Raw genomic sequence first — 10,648 nt, forward strand, 5'->3', positions numbered from 1 at the left:
ATCAAAATAGATCTAAAATTATTTAACGAATGAAAAAACCACACTTTCTTACAGTCTAAAATATTTGCATTATTTCAATTCTGTAAGGATAGCATTAATAAGAATACAGTTTGTATGCTTCTCCTACACCAAGCATGACACATTAACACAGTATATGCCTGCATGCATGTAGGCGGATGTATGTGTGACTATATTTGGACCTCGTGATTTTTCTAACTTGTTACCACTTCAGACACATCAAAACATCGGCACACATGGATGCCATAGCAACTTTGCTGGAGAAAGAAAAGACTTTCTTAAAAGACTCCAAAATAGTCATTTTTATCATGTTATTGGAATTTTTGACATCCATTCATCCATTTCCTACCTTCATACCATGTCCTCCCTTGGCTCACCTCAGGAGATTCAGAGTGCCAAAAAAATCGATTTGCGTAAAAATCAGGATTTTCTTTTTCTACAATTCAGAATCAACTTCAAATGTCCCAAGTTTGATTTAAAAATAAAAATAAATATAACAAATAAAAATAAATAAAACAAATTCGCTGTCTGTTGGCCTTCATTTTGTAACGGGCGGGACGTTCTGACAGTACTGGAAGGTACCCCAGTACTGGCACCAGAGCAAAGAGGAAATGACAAATGAAAGAGTAGAAGAATGAGCCTGCCGTGACCTTCAACATGTGTAAGGTTTGCAACATGAAGATTGATCACTTTCAAAACACTTCAAATATACAAAGCAAAGCTACAGTTGAGTCATACTGTAAGCCGTGATTAGTCAGAAATTTGTTAGCATGTCGGACAGCAATGTTGACATGTTGGCTCAACAAGTTTGCCAAGTGGAAAACTTATCAGTTTGAAATATGAAATAAAATAAAACAAAACTAAATGGTTATTTCCCTCCACTGCAATAAGATACTTTGTTCCATAATTCAACCTCTGTTGCATTTCTATAAGGAACAGTTTGATGTTTTCACTTAATGGATGGCAGTATCGTGAGACTAAAAGCTGCATAGCAAATTTGGAAGTATTCAGTCAACTCCTGCAGAGTTTAATTCAATTCTTTGAAAGTGTCTATATTAGTCCACTCTGGATGGTGGACTAACAGTGTAGAAATGACACTTTTGAAAGTGTTATTTATGATACAGTTTAATCAACACTCACAGTAGTTGAAATTAAACACACATCAGTGTTGACTTACCCAACACTAGTGTATTTTGTCAAAAGTTAACACTATGAACATGTTAATGTAACAGAATGGTGTAAAGTATATAAACATAGAAATCTGAGTTTTGAAATACTACTGCAAGGTGTGCTGTGGTGGTGCAGGGGTTAAGCACAACCCACATATGGAGGCTCTAGTTTTCAATGCGACCGTTGTGGGTTCGCCTCTGAGGTCTTCCCCTTCTCTCATTACCCACTTTTTTTTGTCAATTTACTACCAAATAAAAGCCACTAGAGCAATTAGAACTTTTTTTCCCCCCAGAAACTACTGGCCATCAATAATCCCCAAATTCATTTTAAAAGACATTAGATGCCACTTGAATCTACGAAAACACCAACACCATTCACAGACTATAATTTACTTTTATTTCAAAACATCAAACAGCACTGACAGCAATATTCAACAAATGTCATACATTCATGGTACTTTGCATTGAAGGTGAAGTGTGCTTTTAAAGTTCATTGTAAGCAGCTGTAGTGGTATAGAAATGCACCTAATTCCACACAGGTGGTTGTCAGGTGAGAAGTTCCGGTTGTTAGGGTGGGCGTGGTATATAAGGAGCTGCGGCGTTCATTCAGGATGTGTCGTCTTTGCTCTTCCACTGTGTGGCTTGCATCCTGTGGACTCTGGCAGCGGAAAGTAACGGAATCTCTGGCTGGCTGGTGCGTGCTACACTAAAATCCTGGTGGTAGGTGTTCTCTCTCCCTGCACTTCAGCTGATCTTGGCCAGAAAATCTAAATGGAATTGTGATTATAGGTAAAGCGCCACTGCGCTGCGCTCCTTCTCTTCCTCCTTCTGCGAGTGTGTGTGTGCGTGTTTGGATCGGCAGGTAGGAAACTAACGCTCATCTAAGCAATAGTTTGTTAGTTTTATTTAAAATGGTGGCTAATTAATTTTTTTCTAGGTCCCCCCACAGTTGGACCATTGCTGCTCTGTTCTGCTCGGATCTACTCTGCTTTGCTCTGTTCTGCTCGGATCTACTCTGCTTTGCTCTGTTCTGCTCCGATCTACTCTGCTTTGCTCTGTTCTGCTCCGATCTACTCTGCTTTGCTCTGTCTCAGTCGGCGTTCGTTTTCCCGGACTTCCATCTCAGTCGTTTTTAAAGTTGGACTGCGGCGGTATTATCCGCCTCCATCGAAGCGGTGTTTGGGGTGTGGCATCGGCGCACCCATTTCACCTCCTGTTGTGGCATGACAAGCGGGCCACGCATGGTCCTGATGTTTTAACTTGCATTGGCTGTTGTTAATTTCTATTACTTTACTTATTTTGCTTACGGCCCTTTTTGTCTTTTATTTAGTTGGGCTGATATTGTTTTTTTCTAATTAGGTTTAAGATTGTTATCTTGGTTAACTGTTTTTCTTTTGTTGTTTTGCAGTTCCTGAGGTCCAGTGGCGATGTGGTGGCGGTGTCTTCCTCTTCTGCATGCTGTCTTTCCTGAGTTTGGGTTGCCTCACTGCGTCTGGTGTTTCAAAGGGTTTTTGTTTGCTGTGTTTGGTGGATGCCGTCCCTATAGCGCCCCCTCTGGCCGGTAACTTCAGCTACTGCACTTACTTTGATTTTCTTTGTTTTCCTTTGTGTCCCATTCGTAAAAAGAAACTGGTTTTAAAAAGTGTTTTAAAAAGAGCTTAATAAATGGTTGTTTTATAAATTTGAAACTGTCTCAGATGTGCTAAATTCATGCATTACTGAACCTGTGTGCCTTATACCAAAAGAAATATTCTCTGGGTGAAATTCCCAGGGTGGCGTTGTTGTGCAACCTATTAAAACTAAAAGTTCACCAAATCTGAGTTTCCGTCTAGTATCGCCACATTTTTGGCGTTGTTGGCAGGATTATGCTTTTTATGAACATCTGAGACAAGCATTTGTTTTTCAATATTTTGTGTATTTTTTTTTTCCCCTCCTATTTGTGCAGATTGGCCGATCCAGAGACAGAGCAGCAGTGGTTCCATGTAGAGCTTTAAAGTGGTGGGTGAGGTGTTAATAGTTTAACCGTAGATTTTTTTTAATTTATTTTTGCACTGCAGTAATCAGAAGCAGCATAAGCTTGTGACAATGGAAGAAGAAATTCAGGAACTTAAAAAGCTGGTAGCAAGCTTAAGAGCTGACAATGAGCAGTTGCGACAAGGGCAGGCTAGCTTAAGTGCTCAGCCGTCCACTTCTTCAGCATTGCCTAATGCCCCTCCTACGCCTAGTCTCCCTGTAGCAGAGAGACTGATTTTTGTGCCTAGAGATAGAAATGCCCACTTTAGAGGAAGGACAGGCATAGGATTGAGTGAGTGGATGGAGGAAGCGAAGGTGTGTATGAGAGCGCGACATTATCTGTGGCTGACCAAGCGTTTTTCCTGTTGATCACTTGGATGGAGAGGCTAGGAATGAAAAAGTATCGCTCTAGTGCGAGAGAGAGGACCCTGCTAGGATATTTGAAATCTTACAGGAATTGGTATGGTTGCTCAGAGTCAATGTTGCTCTGCAAGAGGCCTCTTTTCCAGAAGACAACAAGAGGGAGAGAGTCTTCAGGAGTTCTCCCTCGCATTAATGGTCTTATGGAGAAGGTAAAGCAACGCGCACCTGCTGGTATGTTGAATTCTGAGATGCTGCCAAGAGATCAGTTTGTTGAGCAGGTGTTGGACGGTTCTCTGCGTCGTGAGCTGAAGCAGCTTGTACGCGTGAGGCCAGACATCACTTTGCTTGATGTCAGGACTGCAGCGATCCAGTGGGAACGCGAAGGGTACCTCATCCTGTGAGAAGCCGCAGTCAGTCGGTTCCTTCAGTTTATGGTGTCCAGTATGGGGTTCATGGCGGTCCTCAGGTAGCTTCTTTGACATCAGCAACGGAAATGAGTCAGATAAGAAATGCTAAAGCATCAGCAAGAGCAGCTCCAGCAGCTTAGTGAGAGCATTTCTCAGTTGCAGAATTTCCTCGTCCTAACCGTCCACCCTTTGCTGGTCCAGTTATCTGTAGGCGGTGTAATCAGCCTGGTCATTTGCACGAGAGTGTGACGGGGTGCGTGCCCCTCGTCGAACCCAAGTTCAGTCAGATTCAGCTACTCGGTCCCATTCTGCTTCAGCAGCGGAAAACTAGTTCCCACCGAACTGCAGAGCCACAGTTTGGGTGGGGATGCTACTGGCTCACAAGCCGTTATTGGAAGCTTGGGTCTTCTAAATTGATTTCAGCTTGTCCTCATGCAGATGTAGTCATGGGTGGTGTAACATCACATGTTTGGTGGATACTGGTTCAATGGTGTCCACTGTCTCTGAGAGTTTTTTTCGTCAGCATATGGAGTCCTGGGGTTGGGAGCGCCTCCATTCGTGTCATGGTTGGAGCTTAGAGCTGCCAATGGTCTTAGGATTCCTTATTTGGCTATTTAGAACTGATGTACAACCTGTGGCAAATTGATTCCCAACTGTGGTGTTTTAGTTGTGCAGGACCCTTGTGGTGAGTTCCCAGCTAAAGTCCCAGGTGTTTTGGGGATGAATGTGATCAGGAAGTGTTATCAGGAACTGTTTGGGCTGCATGGTGTAGCTTGGTCTTCTTGTCTGGTGTCTCTGAGGCACCCCAGGCAGTTGTGCAGGCACTGCAGCAGTGTCAATCTGCCTACTTGCAAGAGCCTCGTAGTCCTGGAAGGGCTAAGGTCAGGGTAGAAAGGGCTGTCGGATCCCTGGTGGAGTCATGAAAATTGTGGCTGCCACATGTTCTGATGGGTACTCGAGCTCTACCGCTCTGTTTGAACCTTTAGAGTCCGGATTGCCTTCTGGTTTGCTTGCTTCCCCTGCTTTGGTTCCTGTAATCAGGGGTACAGCTATGTGCCATTATTAATGTTGGTTTGACTGAAGTGGTGTTATACCCCCGCACTGTTGTTGGCACACTGAATGTTGTTAATGTGGTGAGTCTCCCTGCAGGAATTACTGAAGTTCCAGCAAAAGTAGCCACGCTGGGGTGCCAGACAGCTTCAGTTAGTGTGCAACAGCAGGTGAAGGACTTGGATTTGTCTTCACTGCCTGTGGAAGAACAAGGTCAGGTGAGATCATTGCTCCATCAGTACATGACAGTTTTCTCATCTCATGATGGTGACCTGGGCTGTACTAGTGTGATAGCTCACGAAATTCCTTTGGTTGACGATGTCCCAGTTAAACAACGCTATAGGCGTATTCCCCCTTCTGATTATGAGGTGGTGAAGGACCATATCAACCAATTACTAGCTTCACAGATCATTAGAGAGAGTAGCAGCCCATATGCTTCTCCCATAGTTTTGGTGAGAAAGAAAGATGGAAGTATTCGGATGTGTGTTGACTATAGCAGTTGAATAGCAAGACCCGAAAAGATTCTTTTCCTCTTCCACGAATAGAAGAGTCGTTGGATGCTTTGTCTGGTGCATGTTGGTTTTCCACCCTTGATCTGGCTAGCGGGTATAATCAGGTTCCAGTTGTGGAGGCAGATCGTTCAAAAACTGCCTTTTGTACCCCCTTTGGGCTGTTTGAATGGAACCGGATGCCTTTTGGGCTCTGTAATGCGCCTAGCACATTCCAGCGGTTAATGCAGCGGATTTTGGGGATCAACAGTGCCAATCTGTCCTGTTATATCTTGATGACATTGTTGTTTCTCTTCAAGTGTGGATCAACATCTGGAACGCTTGAAGGTGGTGCTGGATCGACTTTTACAACAGGGGCTTAAAGCAAAGCTCAGTAAATGTTCCTTTTTCAAAAAGAGGTACGTTATTTAGGACATGTGATCTCTGGTGAAGGGGTTGCTACAGATCCTAGTAAAGTTGAAGTTGTAGCCAACTGGCCAACTCCCTCTAAAGTTTCAGAACTTCGGTCGTTCCTTGGCTTTGCCAGTTATTACCGTCGTTTTGTGGAAGGTTTTGCAAAACTGGCAGCTCCTTTGCATAGAGCTGTGGCTCAGTGTACTGGTGCCAAAGCTGGTAAGAAATCAGATTGTGGACTTGCTGCATGTTGGACTGATGAGTGTCAAAAGAGCTTTGAAATCCTGAAGGCTAAGTTGATAACAACACCAGTGTTGGCCTATGCAGATTTCACTCAGCCATTTATCTTGGAGGTTGATGCCAGCCATGGTGGCTTGGGAGCAGTTCTCTCTCAGATGCAAGGAGGCAAGGTGAGACCGATTGCTTATGCCAGTCGAGGTTTGAGACCCACAGAGCGAAACATGGTAAATTACAGCTCCATGAAGCTTGAGTTTCTGGCCCTTAAGTGGGCCATGACTGACAAGTTTAGGGAGTATCTGTTGGGGAACAGATGTATTGTCTACACCGATAACAACCCTCTCAGCCATCTGTCCACCGCTAAATTGGCTGCCACTGAACAGAGGTGGGCTGCTCAGCTAGCATCTTTTGATTTTGAGATAAAGTACCGGTCAGGTCGGAGTAACTCCAATGCTGATGCACTTTCTCGCCAGCACCCACCTGATCCACCAGATGTGAAAGTCATGCTTCCAGGTACAGCTATGCCTAGAGCATTGCAGGAAGCTTTGGGGATTGAAAAGGTTGAGGCAACCCAAGCAGTTGTTGCAGTTTGCCACAGCATACTACAGCTGAACTTTGTGCTTTGCAGCAGGCAGATCCTGTTTTACAAGACATGTTGGTGTTCTGGAAGAGGGGACAGCATCCCAGTCGAGAGGAGCGGGCCCAGTTGTCCTCATCCACGTTGGTTTTGCTTCGACAGTGGGACCGGTTTGTCGAGAGAAATGGAGTTCTCTATCGAAGGGTATTTAGATCTGACGGGGGTGATGTTGTGTTCCAGTTGGTGCTACCAAGTGTGCTAATTAAAGATGTTCTGACCCAAGTCCATGAAGAACATGGTCACCAGGGAGTGGAGCGAACTTTGGCGCTCTTGCGGTCCCGGTGTTACTGGCCTCATATGGCCTCTGAAGTGGCCCAATGGTGCCAGGCTTGTGAGAGGTGCCAGGTGGCAAAGGATGTCCACCCTAAAGCTCATGGCTACATGGGACATTTACTAGCATCACGTCCTAATGAAATTTTGGCTATTGATTATACCACCTTAGAGCCCACTCAGAATGGCTTAGAAAATGTCTTGGTCTTGACGGATGTTTTCAGTAAATATACTGTTGCTGTCCCCACACGGGATCAGCGAGCAGCCACTGTGGCTAAGGTTTTGGTGTCTGAATGGTTTTATAAGTTCGGTGTTCCAGCTCGGTTGCACTCCGACCAGGGTCGTAACTTTGAGAGCTCACTTATCCAGCAGCTGTGTAGCTTGTATGGTATTATAAAATCACGCACCACTCCATACCACCCAGAAGGAAATGGCCAATGTGAGCGTTTTAATCGGACACTGCACAATCTGTTAAGGACGCTGCCTGTATCTCGGAAAAGAGATTGGCATGCCTGTTTGCCCCAGGTTCTTTATTGCTACAACACAACTCCTCACCAATCTACTGGAGAGTCTCCTTTCCTTTTGATGTTTGGTCAGGAACCTAGACTGCCCTAGATTTTCTGTTGGGTAGAGTTGAGAGTCCAGTTGGTGGTTCTGTCCATGAGTGGGTTCAAGAGCATCAGGCTCGTTTGCAGCTAGCCTTTGATGGGGCTAGAGAGCACCTGAAACATGCTGCAGATCGCCGAAGGCATGCCCATGACACTCATGTGAAACATCTGCCACTAAAGGAAGGTCAATTTGTGTTTTTGCGTGACTTTACTGCTAGGGGGCCTCATAAGACCAGGGACCGATGGAGCTCGGTTAAGTATAAAGTGTTGAGGGCACCAAAGGAGGATGGCTCTGTTTACACCATTGCACCTATGAATGACCAGAGTAAAGTAAGACAGGTGCACCGGACCATGCTAAAGCCTGTGGTTGGTGTTGTTCCTCCTGATCACATTCCTCCTCACAACTTGCCTCCTGTAAAACAGGGACTGTCTGAGGACAGTAGCCCATTTGATTATGATCTGTTTGTTTGTGAACAACCCCTGGTGGTTGCTTCTGACTTACCTTCTGGTGGATCACAGCCTCCAGCTGCATCCCGGGAACCGGGGTCACCATGTGAACCAGTTGTATCTGCTGAACCCTCTACATCTGGGACTGTTCCAACTGTCAGCTGTTTTGATCCAGTGGCCCTACGTCGCTCCAAACGTACAACTGCTGGACAACATTCTAATGTGTACCATCTTCCACGGCCAGCAGGAGACGATCTTCCTGGAGGTTCTTCTGCATCCCTGTCAACTGTATCAGCGATGTTTAGACCTTGGAACTAATGGTATTGGTTTGAATTGGTCATCGTCGGGTCGACGATGCAAGAAGGGGGGGTAGAATGTAGTGGTATAGAAATGCACCTAATTCCACACAGGTGGTTGTCAGGTGAGAAGTTCCGGTTGTTAAGGTGGGCGTGGTATATAAGGAGCTGCGGCGTTCATTCAGGATGTGTCGTCTTTGCTCTTCCGCTGTGTGGCTTGCATCCTGTGGACTCTGGCAGCGGAAAGTAACAAAATCTCTGGCTGGTGCGTGCTACACTAAGATCCTGGTGGTAGGTGTTCTCTCTCCCTGCACTTCAGCTGATCTTGGCCAGAAAATCTAAATTGAATTGTGATTATAGGTAAAGCGCCACTGCGCTGCGCTCCTTCTCTTCCTCCTTCTGCGAGTGTGTGTGTGCGTGTTTGGATCGGCAGGTAGGAAACTAACGCTCATCTAAGCAATAGTTTGTTAGTTTTATTTAAAATGGTGGCTAATTAATTTTTCCTAGGTCCCCCCACAGTTGGACCATTGCTGCTCTGTTCTGCTCGGATCTACTCTGCTTTGCTCTGTTCTGCTCGGATCTACTCTGCTTTGCTCTGTTCTGCTCGGATCTACTCTGCTTTGCTCTGTTCTGCTCGGATCTACTCTGCTTTGCTCTGTCTGTGTTCGTTTCCCGGATCTGTCAGTCGGCGTTCGTTTTCCCGGACTTCCATCTCAGTCGTTTTTAAAGTTGGACTGCGGCGGTATTATCCGCCTCCATCGAAGCGGTGTTTGGGGTGTGGCATCGGCGCACCCATTTCACCTCCTGTTGTGGCAAGACAAGCGGGCCACGCATGGTCCTGATGTTTTAACTTGCATTGGCTGTTGTTAATTTCTATTACTTTACTTATTTTGCTTACGGCCCTTTTTGTCTTTTATTTTGTTGGGCTGATATTGTTTTTTTCTAATTAGGTTTAAGATTGTTATCTTGGTTAACTGTTTTTCTTTTGTTGTTTTGCAGTTGCTGAGGTCCGGTGGCGGTGTTGGTGTGGTGACGGTGTCTTCCTCTTCTGCGTGCTGTGATTCTTGAGTTTGGGTTGTCTCACTGCGTCTGGTGTGTCAAAGGGTTTTTTTTTGTTTGTTTGCTGTGTTTGGTGGATTCCGTCCCTATAGCGCCCCCTCTGGCCGGTAACTTCAGCTACTGCACTTACTTTGATTTTCTTTGTTTTCCTTTGTGTCCCATTCTTAAAAAAGAAACTGGTTTTAAAAAGTGTTTTAAAAAGAGCTTAATAAATGGTTGTTTTATAAATTTGAAACTGTCTCAGATGTGCTAAATTCATGCATAACTGAACCTGTGTGCCTTATACCAAAAGAAATATTCTCTGGGTGAAATTCCCAGGGTGGCGTTGTTGTGCAACCTATTAAAACTAAAAGTTCACCAAATCTGAGTTTCCGTCTAGTATCGCCACACAGCCATGGATGGTTTTGTGATCACTGATGAAGTGTCTTTGGTGCTGCTCTTGTTTTTGCCAACATGAAGGAGGAAGACTTCCAGGCTGGAAGGAAAAACAGGAAATATAGCAGAAATATTAGGATAATAAATAAATATTTTTAAAAAAGTGTGAGCAAAACTAATCAGACTCACCTGTGTGTGTGTGTCACCGTCATTCAAATTACTCTGCCCACCCGGTTTACAAGATAAAGCATAGAAAAGTCAGAAATAATTACTAAAGAAATTAGTCAGCTTATAGAAAAATTTTTGGACAGCATTAAAAGTCGTACCAACCTGTCTGAAGAAATGTGTTGAAGTCATTATAACAGGCTTCAGTCACCAACATGACACACTAACAAAGAAAAAACATTTTGGCAGTTTTTAGATGTGCCACAGGTACAAAACACCAGACTCAAATGGCTCAATTGCCTCCGCACTGTGTAGATATGTTCTCCAGAGTCCTGCTAATCACCTAATTATTGTATTCAGGTATGGTGAGGCAGCAGCACATCTAAATGTTGCAGGACAGTGGCCCTCCAGGACTGGAGTTTGACACCTGTGTCTTAGATCAAGCCAACCGTCCAGCACAGCCACTCCCCCATCTTGCAGTCTACAGCCAAAAACTTAAAGAAAACGACCTCTGCAGCTAAATAATGTTAACTCAAATTATCTCCAGATTTTCCTGACAGTTTTAATGTTCAGTTAAGATAATAAACAGTCATATATACCGTGATATCCAAACAAATAAACATACGTTAAGC

At 44.6% G+C, this 10,648-nt stretch overlaps 2 long non-coding RNA genes across 3 annotated transcripts; both read left to right on the forward strand.

Moving 5' to 3' along the window:
• The first annotated feature begins 1,690 nt into the window (after nt 1-1,690).
• On the forward strand, nt 1,691-2,260 carry LOC145555233 (uncharacterized). 2 transcript variants are annotated; one of them, XR_014091339.1, is made up of 3 exons: nt 1,691-1,907; nt 1,977-2,049; nt 2,125-2,260. It is a non-coding gene; the product is annotated as an uncharacterized LOC145555233 (long non-coding RNA). The 2 variants fall into 2 exon arrangements; XR_014091338.1 differs by having other exon boundaries at nt 1,691-1,881; nt 2,125-2,256.
• A 4,493-nt stretch (nt 2,261-6,753) lies between these two features.
• On the forward strand, nt 6,754-9,711 carry LOC145555146 (uncharacterized). The gene is made up of 2 exons (XR_014091237.1): nt 6,754-8,850; nt 8,925-9,711. It is a non-coding gene; the product is annotated as an uncharacterized LOC145555146 (long non-coding RNA).
• Nucleotides 9,712-10,648: the final 937 nt, after the last annotated feature.

Source organism: Poecilia reticulata, chromosome 15 (assembly GCF_904066995.2).
Source record: "Poecilia reticulata chromosome 15, P_reticulata-male-v2, whole genome shotgun sequence".
Taxonomy (NCBI): Eukaryota; Metazoa; Chordata; class Actinopteri; order Cyprinodontiformes; family Poeciliidae; genus Poecilia; species Poecilia reticulata.